We start from the raw sequence: 15,508 nt of genomic DNA, 5'->3' as shown, positions 1-15,508 counted from the left end.
CCCACACGTGAAGACAGCATGGAAGGCAGTGACTTCTTTCTCCTCATGGAGACTAACGACTGCAGTACCCATTGTAAAAATACTCATCTGGTCCACGTCCATGATAGTTCGATAAAATTTAGCTCTGCTGGCAGCTGAGATACACAGTTTGTTCTGAGCTTGATAGAGTTTCTGTTTTTAGCTGTCTAGCGTGCATCGTATGCTGTAAGTTCAGTGACTGATTGTGGCCAGCTGAGAAAAACAGAGCTGAGTTCGATCAAGGGTAAGGAGGTAGCACGGTATATATATGGATCACCGTGTGATAAACACTGTTTTATGGTACTGTACCATTCTGTGCTGCCACTGGCTTCTGTTGTACCAATGATTGGCCCGTGTCATAAAGTCTATACACACACGATCTTGCTGCCAGGGTCATCTCACTCCGACCTTTCTTACTTTATTTCTTTGCTTTCGTCAGACAAGGTGCTTTTTTTTTTTTTACACGGGCCGTCCATCTCCCGCCACTGTTTTTTTTTTCTTTGTCAGGTAGGGCTCATTTTTTTTTTTCTTTTTACCTGTGTCGTCAGATATTGCAGCATCAAAGTGTCGCAAGCTTCTCTCTCTCTCTCTCTCTCTCTCTCTCTCTCTCTCTCTCTCTCTCTCTCTCTCTCCGTTTTTCTCGTCGTCGTCGTACTGGGTCTGGATTTGGGATTTTTTTTTTTTTATGGCGTGAGATATTTGGTATGAGAGTGATGCGCGCTTACGTGTCTACTCTTACTGCATTTCGCGAAGGGAAAACGTATTTCTTTTTTTCCTGTTCTTGGTGTTAGTAGTGTTGTTTTTTCTTACCACTCCTTTTTCTCACGACCTCACACCTTATACCTGGGCCAACTGTCATTCTAATTACTATGTATGTATGTGTGTATGTATGTATGTACGTACGTATGTATGTATGTATGTATGTATGTATGTATGTATGTATGTATGTACGTATGTATGTATGTACTACTGAGGCCAGAAGTGGTGAGTCAACCTCCTCTGATCGTACCGTACATGTGGCACCGTCGCAATTGCCAACAAAGCAGTTTCCTGTTATGTTATAGTTCTCACACTCAAGATTTGAGCGAATCGATATTTCATGTAGGACGTGAGGGGAGAGAGAGAGAAAGAGAGAGAGAGAGAGAGAGAGAGAGAGGAGACAGACAGACAGAGACAGAGACAGACAGACAGACAGACAGACAGACAGACACACACACACACACACACACACACACACACACACACACACACACACACACACACACACACACACACACACACACACACACTCAGGGGGGAAGCGGGGGGAGGGAGGGAGAAAGAGGGAGTGAGTGAAAGGGAGGAGGAGGAAGGAGAGGGGGAGAAGGCCCGTACAAATTGAACTCACTTCGTACCTTGACCGACTTCAAAACTAAATACAACATAAATAGAACACAAATCTATATTGGGATGGATATTTTGGCGTCTGGTGGTTTTGCGTCCGTATACTGCTGATTACTCGCCCCTCGTACTTTATGCGCTAAAGAATTATAGTAAAAAGCTTAATAAAGAGTTTGAGAAGGGTGTCTAAGGATGCCATGTCCTAGTACTACACATGAATAACAAAGTCCAGGCCAGTCAACCTGAAAATAAAGCCGTGAGACTGTGGCAACGACTTTTGAGAGAAGAACGAGAGCACCACCACCAACACTAACATCAGTACCAACACCACCATCAGCACCAGCACCAACACCAACACCAGCACCAGCTCCAACACCAACAACACCAACACCAACACCAGCACCAACACCAACTCCAGCACCAACACCAACACCAACACCAGCACCAACACCAGCACCAGCACCAACACCAGCACCAGCACCAACACCAGCACCAACACCAGCACCAACACCAGCACCAACACCAACACCAGCACCAACACCAGCACCAACACCAGCACCAACACCAGCACCAACACCAGCACCAGCACCAACACCAGCACCAACACCAACACCAACACCAGCACCAGCTCCAACACCAACAACACCAACACCAACACCAGTACCAACACCAACTCCAGCACCAACACCAACACCAGCACCAACACCAACACCAACACCAACACCAGCACCAACACCAGCACCAACACCAGCACCAGCACCAACACCAGCACCAACACCAGCACCAACACCAACGTCAGCACCAACACCAACACCAACACCAACACCAACACCAACACCAACACAAGCATCAGCACCAACACCAGCACCAACACCAGCACCAACACCAACACCAGCACCAACACCAACACCAGCACCAACACCAGCACCAACACCAGCACCAACACCAACACCAGCACCAACACCAACACCAGCACCAACACCAGCACCAGCACCAACACCAGCACCAGCACCAGCACCAACACCAGCACCAACACCAACACCAACACCAGCACCAACACCAGCACCAACACCAACACCAACACCAGCACCAGCACCAACACCAACACCAACACCAACACCAGCACCAGCACCAACACCAGCATCAGCACCAACACCAGCACCAACACCAGCACCAACACCAACACCAACGTCAGCACCAACACCAACACCAACGTCAGCACCAACACCAACACCAACACCAACACCAACACAAGCATCAGCACCAACACCAGCACCAGCACCAACACCAGCACCAGCACCAGCACCAGCACCAGCACCAACACCAGCACCAACACCAGCACCAACACCAGCACCAACACCAGCACCAACACCAGCACCAACACCAGCACCAACACCAGCACCAACACCAACACCAGCACCAACACCAGCACCAACACCAGCACCAACACCAACACAAGCATCAGCACCAACACCAACACCAGCACCAGCACCAACACCAACACAAGCACCAACACCAGCACCAACACCAGCACCAACACCAGCACCAACACCAACACAAGCACCAGCACCAACACCAGCACCAGCACCAACACCAGCACCAACACCAGCAACAGCACCAACACCAACACCAGCACCAACACCAGCACCAACACCAACGCCAGCACCAACACCAACACCAGTACCAACACCAACACCAACACCAGTACCAACACCAATACCAACACCAGTACCAACACCAACACCAACCCTAACGTCAGTACCAACACTAATACCAACACCAACGCTAAAATCAGTACCAACACCAACACCAATACCAACACAAACACTAACAACAGTACCAACACCAATACCAACACCATCAACGCCACCAACACCAACACCAATACCAGAGCCAGCACTACCATGAACACCAACATCAATATCAACACACCACCACCATCAACATCAGCACCAACATCAGCACCAACACCAACACCAGCACCATTAACAACACCAACACAATTACCGACACCAACACCATTACCAACACCAATACAGACACCAACACCAATACAGACACCAACGCCAACAGCAATAACAACACCAACACCAGCACCAACACCAGGAAGGTAGAGGTAAAACAGAAATCCTTTGCTCTTCGGGAAACGTAATATATGGTGGTGTTAGCGGGGTTAACCTAATTCATTTTCCAGTCTGTCTCACCCACACCCTCTCCATCTCCTGTTCATTCTCTCCCTAATTACCAAGCTACTGTTATAGTCGTACCTTCCAACAAAAGCCTTAATTAGCCTCTTCAGTTCAAGGAAGCCGTTATATATTTTCGTCTTGCTACCTGCACATTTGTTGTCTTATTTTAGGATCTCGAGTAGTGAAGAGGTTACTGGAAATCAGGTCTAACCCTCGAGTTCGGATACAGTCTCTCACAACCGAAATAAAATCGTCGTGAGTGTGTGTGTGTGTGTGTGTGTGTGTGTGTGTGTGTGTGTGTGTGTGTGTGTGTGTGTGTGTGTGTGTGTGTGTGTGTGTGTGTGAACAGAATAGCTATAGAGCGTTTTGATCTGATTTGGACCAAACTTGGAGGAGTGATGAGGATCATCCCTGGTACTGACCAGCTATTATCTGGTACAGTAAGTTAAAGGGCAAGGTCGTCTTAAATAGTATTCATCCAATTTACACGTAACTTTGTGGAAGGGTTCAGGGTAAGGAAAAGTATAAAGGGATTCAATCCTGAAAACAGCCAATCGTATGTCAAGGCCACAAGGAAAGGTTAAAGGTCAGTATCACAAGGCAAGGTAATATCAAACAATTTGGATCCAGTATGAACCAGCACAGTTAAGCGTTAAGTGTCAGGCAAGAATAATGTCCTTCGATTTTTAGAGCAATCGGTCAAAGGTCAAGGTCACAGGGTAGAGTCAAATGTTCGGCCGTTAGACCTGTTTGGGGGGGGGTATTGCAGTGTACGATTGCCCCTTTGTGGCAGAATTGCTGTTGTCATTCACGTATTTTTCAGCAGAATCAATACTGTTAACTGGAAGAATATGGCAAAGCTGCTAGGTCACTGTTGTTGCCATTGTTGTTGCTGTTATTATTATTATTATTATTATTATTATTGCTGTTGTTGTTGTTGTTGTTGTTGGTGGTGGTGGTGGTGGTGGTGGTGGTGTTTTGTTGTTGCTCTTATTATTATTATTATTATTATTATTATTATTATTATTATTGTTGTTGTTGTTGGTGGTGGTGGTGGTGGTGGTGTTGTTTTGTTGTTGCTATTATTATTATTATTATTATTATTATTATTAATGTTGTTGTCTTGTTGTTATTATTCATCCATCCATCATTTAATCCTATGTTGCCCCATGAGGAGCGTAGAAGCCCGGAGCTAGGCAAGTTGGTCCTGATATTTAAGATGAGAGAGACCAGTCTCACTTATCCCTGAGTGGCATAACGTGAGGAGTAAACCTCAACCATCCCTTGGATATTTAACCTGCACCGGATCAGTCCGATTGGAGCGCCTTACTTACCCACTGAAGCACGAGGCGCCATAATCTGGTTATATGGTAGCCACTCAGCGTAGTAAATGGTTTCCTGGTGTACAGGAAACCATTTGGCTTTTCACTGAGTGTACAGTCACCCATAAGAAGAATGAAGAGGAAAGAATGAAGGACAGAAAGACAGAAGAGGGAATATAAAATTACCTGTAGGCAGAAGGGAGAGGAAAGAATGAAGGAAAGAAAGACAGGAGAGGAAGGAAGAGAGGAAAAGGCAGACACCCAAAGCAGCACTACATCGAGTGAGTAGATGGTGAGCGTCCCCACCTAACTGTTCTTATCAAATAAGTGCTGCTGTTGTTGTTAATATTTTCAGCATTAGTAGAATATGTGTGTGTGTGTATGTGTGTGTTTATATATGGATTTATGTTGGCATATGTGTATATTTTTGCATGTATACAAGCACGTATATACGTACATATGTTTATATAAGTATATGTGTATGTATATGTATGCGTATATGTGTGTATGTATACTGAGTATCCACCATCCACTCCCCTTGATCCCAAACATTCCCTCCCGGGACCTCACAGCCTATTCTTCTAATAATTGGATCCTGATTTGTCCAGGTAATCCTTTGCTGTCAGGAAATGCCGCCCACATCTTAAGCTCCTCCCACCACCAGCAGTAGGATATATAAGGTGTCCTCTTGGGATATTGTCCACTGACTTGAAAAGGCTTGTATAAAGCGGAACGTTGTCAACTTAATAATGGCTTGTCTTGAATACGGTGTTTATTTTACAGTTTGTCGGCGTGTGGCCCCTTTCAGATGTCAGTTTTAGGTGTGGTATCTCCTGGCGCTTAGACTTTCGTAATGCAGGGGACTGACACAATCGTAATTAACTTCTTTCTTTACTACCAGAGGGTTCTTCTGGGCTGAGTAAAATCGTCTGGTAGTGCCAAGAATGAATTAAATGACGCCATCGTTGTGACGGTTTTAATCTAATTACCATTGTACTCTGTTCGCTTCAACTTGGCCAAAAACAGCCATCTCTCCATCATGAGTCCTTAGATACAACAGTAGATTTACAGTAGAATAAGATGCTATCACGAAGAAATGCCATGAAAATGATGTAGAGCCGTAGTATTGTTTTAGTTTGCCATTGAGCTACGGTAAATAAGCCGCAAAAGGACGAAAATCTGGACTAAGTTAAAGTGAATGAACTATAGACGCTTTTATTCAAATTTTACAGAATCTCTAAATGTGAAGTAGTCAAGGAAGGCCTTGTCTAACTCCTACAGTTCAGTAAGTGTCCTCGTAAGTTTGATAAATTTGTTTGGAGATGGCAAGAATAAGACTGTTAAAAAGTCGTCCTCATAGAGTTTGGGTTAATTAATCCTCCAGGTCAGGGTCGATGCTCCAGAATGTCCTGGTGGATGATTGATTAATGGCGGGAGGTGCTCTGTTACGATTCAATCGACCCTTCATTCGAATAATCGCAATATCGAAACCTGGTTATCAGTTTCCAGTCGCAGGTGGCCAGTATTATTAATAAACTGATCCACTGCTATGTGGGTGCTGTGGGGGGGATGCCGTCATGTGGTGGCACTAATATAACTAGGCGGCTCAACTGCTTGGTTATACAAACATCGCTCAACAACTTTCCTATCCCCCCTCCAAAAGGAAGATGGTGGACTGCTAGAGATGGGGAACTTAAGTCTGCAGTCTACCGGGTTTACATTTCAGATGAACCAAAAGTCACTAGTACTACTACTGCTACTACTAATTATTATTATTATTATTATTATTATTATTATTATTATTATACTACGGGTTCACTTTGGCTGCCTGCACGCCAAAACAGTCAAGTCATTAGAGTCATTCATACAAGAACATATGAAATGAAAGCCAGAGCATTCGCCCACAAATGTATATCGCCCGCAATCACTATAAAAAAAAAAAAAAAAAAAAAAAAAAAAAAAAAAAACTATCAGCAGCCTTTTGACAATCGGTGGTACATCAGCACAGCTTCGCCAAAAAAAAAAAAAAAAAAAAAAAAGTCTTAGGATTTCACTGTCCACTCATACTAAAGTAAATATCACTCTAGCATTTACAACCCACAAGTAAGGGGGTAGATGTTCGTGAAGGTCACTGGGTATAACAGGTCTACGAATGATTTCTAATAGTTAATATTTAAACAGCTGCTCTCTTCCTTGAGGATACTATAGAAAATGGTGAATAATGGCAAGCTAAAAGAAAAGGTATTGTGTCATTTTGCAGTATACTCTGACAGACGGAGGCGCATCATCACAGCTTCGCTAAACTTGTTAACAAATCATGCATCCCGGGATACTGCCTACAAAGTTTAAATACAATTCGTCAACATGATTTTGAGATATTTTGAGAACACACACACACACACACACACACACACACACACACACACACACACACACACACACACACACACACACACACACACACACACACACACACACACACACACATACACACACACATATGCAGTCGATTACATTATTGCCTCGCTAGGCGGGTGATAAGGACAACTGCAGTAGGCCATGTTTCACTGATAACGTATACAAACTATGACACACTTTCACATGTTACTTTTCTTGGACATCTCTTCACCACTTGCACTTTGCTAGCATGAGAACGAGATATTTCTGGCTATTACTCTCCGTGCGAGAAGAAGGTCCAATCTGCAGTGGATATAATATTGGACTGATACCAATGCAGCCGCAGGCTTACAAATAGAGGTTAAAGTAAAAAAAATAAAAAAATAAAAAAGTTTCATTTCAAACACAAGCCAAAAAGAGTTGGAGTTATCAACATCCGACCAGACTAAAAATAATAATGGACACAGTTTTGCATAAAAGTACTTATTTGATTGACAGATAATTATACAGATTAGCTGATCAATTAACTGATATATAGATTGGCTGATTGATTAACTGATAAACTGACTGACACAGAGATAGATATTTGACAATGGCTATTTGTACTGTTCAATATCTTGTGCATAGATAAGAGACACTACTTATCACTGTGTGAATACATGCGAAATATTTACATTTACTGATATCGTTAACTGTTTAGCTAATCATATAACCTTACCCGCGAGATTCACTTCAGTAGCAACATTCTCTCTCTCTCTCTCTCTCTCTCTCTCTCTCTCTCTCTCTCTCTCTCTCTCTCTCTCTCTCTCTCTCCATCAGGATACAGTTGAAACATGTGGCCTAATAGCCTATTAAGAAGATGGGTTAATTAAAGTGAAAAATATAGTTTACATATAGGTAATTATGAACACACAAGTTGATATATGGCACCCTTTCTCTCAGTTGTGGTGTGTGTGTGTGTGTGTGTGTGTGTGTGTGTGTGTGTGTGTGTGTGTGTGTGTGTGTGTGTGTGTGTGTGTGTGTGTGTGTGTGTGTGTGTGTGTGTGTGTGTGTGTGTGTGTGTGTGTGTGTGTGTGTGTGTGTGTGAGACACACACACACACACACACACACACTAGTAGGTGCAGAACATGGTCAGCCAGCCAGCATGTGCAAATGGAAGAGTAATTTCGGTAACTATTAAAAGAGTGAAGCGGGAAGGGCGGAGTGGAAATGCTAACGGGCTTTAATGGCGGTGTGATTGTGGTGAGAATGGGGCCGGACTGGTGGCATTGTGGTGTGAGTGGATTGGTGGTGGCATTGTGGTGTGAGTGGATTGGTGGTGGCATTGTGGTGTGAGTGGATTGGTGGTGGCATTGTGGTGTGAGTGGGTTGGTGGTGGCATTGTGGTGTGAGTGGGTTGGTGGTGGCATTGTGGTGTGAATGGGTTGGTGGTGGCATTGTGGTGTGAGTGGGGTTGAAGTAAGGTCTCTTTATCACTGGTTTTGAGAGGCACTGATTCACTGTGGGAGGCAGGGGGTGGCAGGCAAAGGCAATGGCTTTGGTTCTCCAGTGTTCGAGGATCTTCGGATGAGACAATTTTGCAGGATTAAAGGTTTGGGTTCCTTTTATTTGCTGGGAAAAAAAAGAAAAAAAAAAGTAGAGGAGAGACAACACGAATGAAATGTATATTATTATAACAAATTTCTCCTTAGTGTGGTAAGTCTGACAATAATATTCTTAACAGTAAGGAGATAGCAACATCTGTTCCTACAATCGATTTTTTTTTGGGGGGAGGGGAGCGGGGCGAAAATGTGACCCTTCCTTGTGCCATTTACCTGTGGCTGATTGTTCTTAAAATCGTATTACACCTTCCTTGCCTGACCCTCATCCCATCGATGAAGTCTGGTCAAAATCATATTAAAAAAGTTTAAGTTGACCTTTCCCTATGACCTTGACCTCTGATCTTTTCCTCTGAAACTCGAATAATTTGATACTCAGTTAACTCAAGAAAACTTTCATGATGTTTAACTCGTTTTCGACAACCGTTTGAGTTAAAGGGCCAACTTTTTTTACAATGCCCTATGACTTTTACCTCTGATCGCTTATTCTTTAAACTGAATCACTTCATCCCTTCCTGTCCCACAACATTTCCGCATGATTTAGTCATAGGATCAAGAGTGTCTGAGTTGATCCATGTGCTTAATCATTATGCCAAATTTGGTGCAGCTCCATCCAGTAGTTTTTCAATGATCTTGCTGACAGACAGACAGACAGATGCAATGACAGACAAGAAGGACAGACCAACAAACCGAACCGGACACAAAACCCCCTCACGTTTCCGAGCGCGGGTGTAACGAGAGCCAGTCTGCACGCCTATTTGATGATGTCATTCACAGCTGTATCCGGCAACTGAGCCACAAGAACACTGGCACCTGTTGCAGCATTTACGGTGCATTTGACACGCGGGGAAAACAGCTGAGGACACGACGAGCAGAGAGGAGGAGGGCAGCAGGAGAAAATGTAAATGTTGTGAGAAGGGTAGTGTACGATGACCACACATTTGATCCAGTGACATGTTTTTATTCCCGCGTTCGCGGAACAAGGGTGGGTCTTATGTTTTATTTGGCCTCTCTCTCTCTCTCTCTCTCTCTCTCTCTCTCTCTCTCTCTCTCTCTGCGTGAACAAAATAACAAACATACTTCATACGATTTTAGCCATACTATGTGGAGGAACTGACAAATAGTCAAGATATTGACCAAATGCTGTTTAAACCGCCGACATGTCATAAAAGTACCCCCGCTAATACCAATACGCCAGTCCTGTATGAGACAGCCCTAGCATGTATTCAATATGGACGGTGGGTGTTAGCGCCGAAGTGGTGACATGTAGAGAGGTGTATGGTATGTAGGAGGACTACTGAGCCTTGAGAGCAGGCTGTGAAGCCTATGCCCAGAGTCGGACACAAAAAAAAAAAAAAAAAAAAACAGTTGAAAGACGAACGTAGAGTACTATAAAAGTTGGCACATCTGTTCTTGTTTGAACCACACTTGGTGAACGAGCTGATCACCCAACGAGCTGACCTGTTGTTTTTTAAAACAATAGGTCAAAGGTCAAGATCACATGACAAGAATAACTGAAGTAGTTTTTATCCGATGTACTGTAGACAGAACTTTGTGAATGGCTTCACGGTAAGACAAGGATGAAGGCATTTGATTTGAGAGCATTCATTTTAATGTTAAGGCTGCTGGACAAGATTAAAGCTTGGCCCGTATGTTTGTGTGTGTTAACTGACTAAAATAGTTGTTATCAGTCTCAGCCAAACCCAATGGAAATGTTATGGATCACCTGTGAGGTTACCTTGTTTATTAGAACAACGGAGCAAAGGTCAAGGTCAAATGACAAAGTCAATCTTTTTTTTTTTTTAAACCAAATTTTGTGGATGCCTTAAGTTATGGCACATATTAATGGTTTCGATTTCGAGGAAAATCGTCAATGGTCGTACTAGGACAAGGTCAACTCAAATAGCTTTGATGGGATTTGAACGGAGCTTGGTGGAAGTGTTAAGGGTCAGGCGAGTATGAACTAGTTCGATGTTGAATGCAATCGGTCAAAGACCAAGGTCAGAGGGCAAAGTTAGATGTTCGGCTTTAGACCAATCAGTGGTTTCCAGTTCTGCACTCTGTGGGCTCATACATGTTATATTTCATTCTTGTTAATTCCAAACGATTTTATTCAACTTTGGAAGGACTTGTCTTACTGAACGAAATACTGACAGTTGTATCTAACACTCCATATAGAAAAACTTCCTCCTTGGCTAAATAAATTCGTCTGATATAAGCAGATTATAATAACGAATACGTGATCGGATTGTGTGGGTTCAGTTACTCTTCCTACCGTCACAGTATTCCCTCCAGCTTACTATAGTTCTTTCACAATAACTTGGCCCAGATTTTTTTTTTCTCAGTTAATTTCACGTAGCTTAGTGGCAGAAAAAGACAGTACTGAGGCTCTACCTTCTTTCCATACCACTCCTTGGTGACCATCCTTATACGAGTATTTTAATGTTTATCAGTTGTTTTAGTTTAGCAGGAAGCTGGTAAGTTAGGCCAAGCTTAGTAAAAATAATATAGTATAGCTGTCCCACGAACCGAAGGGCCTCAGTATCGTGAGTTACCCCATCAGGAAACGTCAACGTGACTTCTGTTTTAAGTAAAATCATCCCATGAGTTTTCAATGTGTGATTACTAAAACACACACACACACACACACACACACACACACACACACACACACACACACACACACACACACACACACACACACACACACACACACACACACACACAAACGCTTGCGTGCACGCATGCACGATAGCACACATATCGTCATCATCATCATCATTATAATCGTCGTGGTCAACTCCTTGCCTCTGTTCACCCTTACTTCCCTTTCCCTACCCCATACAACGCCATCTCAAGACTCAACTCTTTCCCCACCCACGAGGAAAAAGAGAGTCCATTCTGAGAACAATCAGTCACACACCTCCCGTCCCTCTCCACACCCCCCCCTCCCCTCTCCACACACCTCTCTTTCCGCCCCTCACACCTCCCTTCGCTCCCCACAAACCTCCCTCAGCTCCTCACTTCGCTTCCTTCCCCCCATACCATGTTTCCCTCCCCTAACACCTCCCTTCCTTCCCCACACACCTCCCTTCCCTCCCCACACACCTCTCTTCCCTCCTCACATACCTTCCTTCCCTCCCCACACACCTCCCTCCCCTCCCCACTCACCTCCTTTCCCTCTCCACTTTCCTTTCCTTCTCATACCCACTCCAACTATTAATAACGCGACACATATCTCGTTCGGTAAAAATAAATCAAGTCTCTTAACTTTATTATACCTGAGCACCCGAGGGGAGAACGAGTTTTATTGAGTGACGAGTGTGTGTGTGTGTGTGTGTGTGTGTGTGTGTGTGTGTGTGTGTGTGTACCAAAAAATAACAAAAATTTTTCTCCGACTTTAAACAAATTTGGTGGAAGGGTTGAGAGTAAACCAGTGATAAAGCCTACTGATGTCTAAAGCAAGAGGTCAAAGGTCAGGGTCAAAGAAGTAGGCCAAAGATTGATTAAGGAAGACAGTCTAATCAATCTGGTTCGAAATTTCCTTCAGCCGCATGTAATCGTCTTGAGGCAGCATAAATGTAATATAAAAGATGTTCTCGGGATGAAGCGATTATTCGAAGGTCCTTTTTTTTTTTTTTTTTTTTTTTTTTTTTTTCCCCTACTTGTGCTGAAACACCAGACCTAAATAAGACACGTTTATTATATATTCAATGTGGACGGTGGATGTAATTGCGTAGTTTTCTCCTTTATTCAATATAGATGGTGGATGTTATGACACAGATCTATTATGTATTCAATATGGACGGTTATGACACGGTTCTATCATGTATTCAGTATGGACGGTTATGACACGGTTCTATCATGTATTCAGTATGGGCGGTTATGACACGGTTCTATCATGTATTCAGTATGGACGGTGGTTGTTAGCGCTGAAGTGGTGACATGTGAAAGAGTGTAGTACGTAAGGAAACTGCTGGACATTTGGGAACGGACTACTAAATATATGTCCAGATTCGAACACATAAAATCTCTCGGAAAATAGAAGGAAAAATTCTGTCCATGTGTTTCGTAAGTAGGGGTCAGAGCGCGTGCTGAGTGGCTTTCTTGATTTCGCAGCACCTTTCCTTGGGTGATTTATTTTGTACTGTAGTCTTCAGCATCCTCCTGTGTGTTATCAGTACACACTATGTCAACTTTACAGCGTTATGATGAGCATAGAAGAGAGTGCTAAGTAGTAATATGTAAGATAAATCGCAAAGAATGAGACGCTACGATGTTTAATATGTGTCATTGAGAAGACGCCCAACATCCTCCCCCGCCCCCCCACTCCAGTCCCCCACCCTCTTTAAAGTGGCATACCCTGAAGCATTTAAGCTGCCTCGTACCTCCTGTGGCATAAGACAGGGGAGAAGTGCCTGTAGCTGGTTTGTTTTCAAATGATGGAAATGAGCCACTCTAACATTATGAGTATTAAGTCATGGTTGCGTGAAATACAATGAGCCTAAGTCATGAGGTAGATCTGAGTCACCTTGGTTATAGTTCAAAGTTATCCTCTAGCCTGACTTTACCTCACCATCAACTGTCCCGGAGTCTAGTAGTCCTCTGTCCCTCCTAAACTCATTCTGGGAAAGGCAAGTGAGTTTCTTTTGTGTGTTACCCAGTGACTACGCTAAGTTAAGGAATTGTCAGCTGTGTTCACATAAAACAGTCTTCTCAGCAGTTTAGGCCAAAGGCAGCAGCCACTGCCAATTCATGACATTCTGGAAGCGTCTGAGTCATGATGACTAAGCAATAAACATTTACTCACTTACATTTACCTCCCCCCTAGTAAATAAGATGTCTCCCGAAATGTTATAGTCGTAGAGATTAATAGAAGACAATTTAAAAAACAGAATAACACTGATATTATAAGCGAATGATACGAAAGTTATATGATAATATGCTACACTAATAATAAGTGCATACTACGGTATTTAGTAAGGAGAATATTTAACTAAAGTAATGTACATATATAAGAGAATGATAAACTACTGATATATGTTATGGTGATTAAAAATAAAACTACATTAATGTGACAGCTGGTTATACAGGATATACAATGGTATCGCGAGAGAATAAGATATCGTAATAACTAAACAATGCTCATATAATTGCTGCCACCAAATGTGAGATGTAGGCCCGTACATATTTAATCAGGAATTCAGGTTATTCTTAAGGACTCCTTACTACTACTGGATAGTTTATTGAGGGAGGGTTGTGTTACTCTATCGTAGTCTGGTAGTCTTCTGTCCCTCCTAAACTCATTCGGGAAAAAGTAGGTGAGTTTCCTTTGTGTGTTACCCAATGCCATGACTACACTGAGTTAAGGAATTGTCAGCTGTGTATACTCGTGCAGTATAAAACACAGTCTTTTCAGCAGATTTGACAGAGGCACTGGCCACTGCCATCACATTTTGGCAGCGTCTGAGTCATGACAACTAAGCAACAATCATCCGCTTGCTTACAATGTTGGAGCAGCAGAAGATAAAGAAAAAATGATGATGATGATGATGATGAAGGTAACAATGATAGTGATAGTGACGATGATTCAGATATGATGATGATGATGGTGGTGGTGGTGGTGGTGGTGGTGACGTTTCCTACACAATATGGTGGTGGTGGTGGTGGTGACGTTTCCTACACAATACAGTATGGTGGTGGTGGTGGTGGTGATGGAGTTTCCTACAAAATATATCTCCAACAAAACTTTGCTCTGAGCCGTATGAATGAGGAACTTATTTTTACACGGTTGTCCTCAGATCTGAAAGAAGTGTTCACGCTTCAAAAACTCTATTCAACAATCTTGGTCTTCCGCCTCTGCTATTCCTGTTATCCACCTCATCGTCTTTACCTCTCTTGTTCCTTTGCCTTCTCTTTTCCTCTCTCCCCCATCTCGTCCCATTTCTTTCTCGTTCATTCTTTTCTTTTTTCCTCTTTTCTTCTCCAGTCCCCTCTCTTTTTCTTCCTTCTCATCTCTCCTTCTTTCCCCTTTCTTCTCTTTCCTTCTCTTCTTCCTTCCCCTTTCTTCCTTTCCATTCTCTTCCTTTCCCTTTTTCTTTCTTTATCCCTTCTCTCCGTCTTTCTCCTTTCTCCTGTTCTCCTCTCTTCCTGTTTCCTCTTTTTCTTTTTCCCTTTCTCTTCCTCTTTTCCCTTTCTTAATCTCCCTTCACTTCATCATTCCTCTTTCTTCCTCTTCCTTCTCTTCATCTTTTTCCCCTTCCTTTCCCTTCTCTTTGTCTTTCCCCTTTCTTCCTCTTCCACCTCTTCCTTGTTCCCTTTTCTTCCTTTCCCCTGTCTTTAACTTTTCCCTTTCTTCCTTTTCCTTCTCTCCCTCGATCCCCTTTCTTCCTTTTCTTTCTCTTTCTCTTTGTGTTTCCCCTTTCCTGCTTTCCCGTCTCTTCTTCCTTCTCTTTTTTTTCCATTCCCTTCTCTTCTTTCCTTTTTTTTTTCTTTCCCTTCTCTCTTTCCATTTCTTCTATGCTCTCCTTTTCTCTTTACTCTTTTCTTCATTGTAGTTCGTTTAATTTTTCCCATTTCTCCCCTTCCCATCTCTTTCTCTT

At 43.1% G+C, this 15,508-nt stretch overlaps 1 protein-coding gene across 1 annotated transcript in view; it reads left to right on the top strand.

Annotated features, from left to right (window-relative positions):
• Window positions 1-15,508, top strand: part of LOC145404491 (cardioacceleratory peptide receptor-like) — a 149,614-nt gene that overhangs the window by 42,369 nt on the left and 91,737 nt on the right. The gene's annotated exons all lie outside the window — the stretch shown is intronic.

This window comes from Coenobita brevimanus, chromosome 63, assembly GCF_032717465.1.
Source record: "Coenobita brevimanus isolate Jiangsu-jjx chromosome 63, ASM3271746v2, whole genome shotgun sequence".
NCBI classification, from domain to species: domain Eukaryota; kingdom Metazoa; phylum Arthropoda; class Malacostraca; order Decapoda; family Coenobitidae; genus Coenobita; species Coenobita brevimanus.
This window is presented reverse-complemented; position numbering and strand designations above follow the sequence as displayed.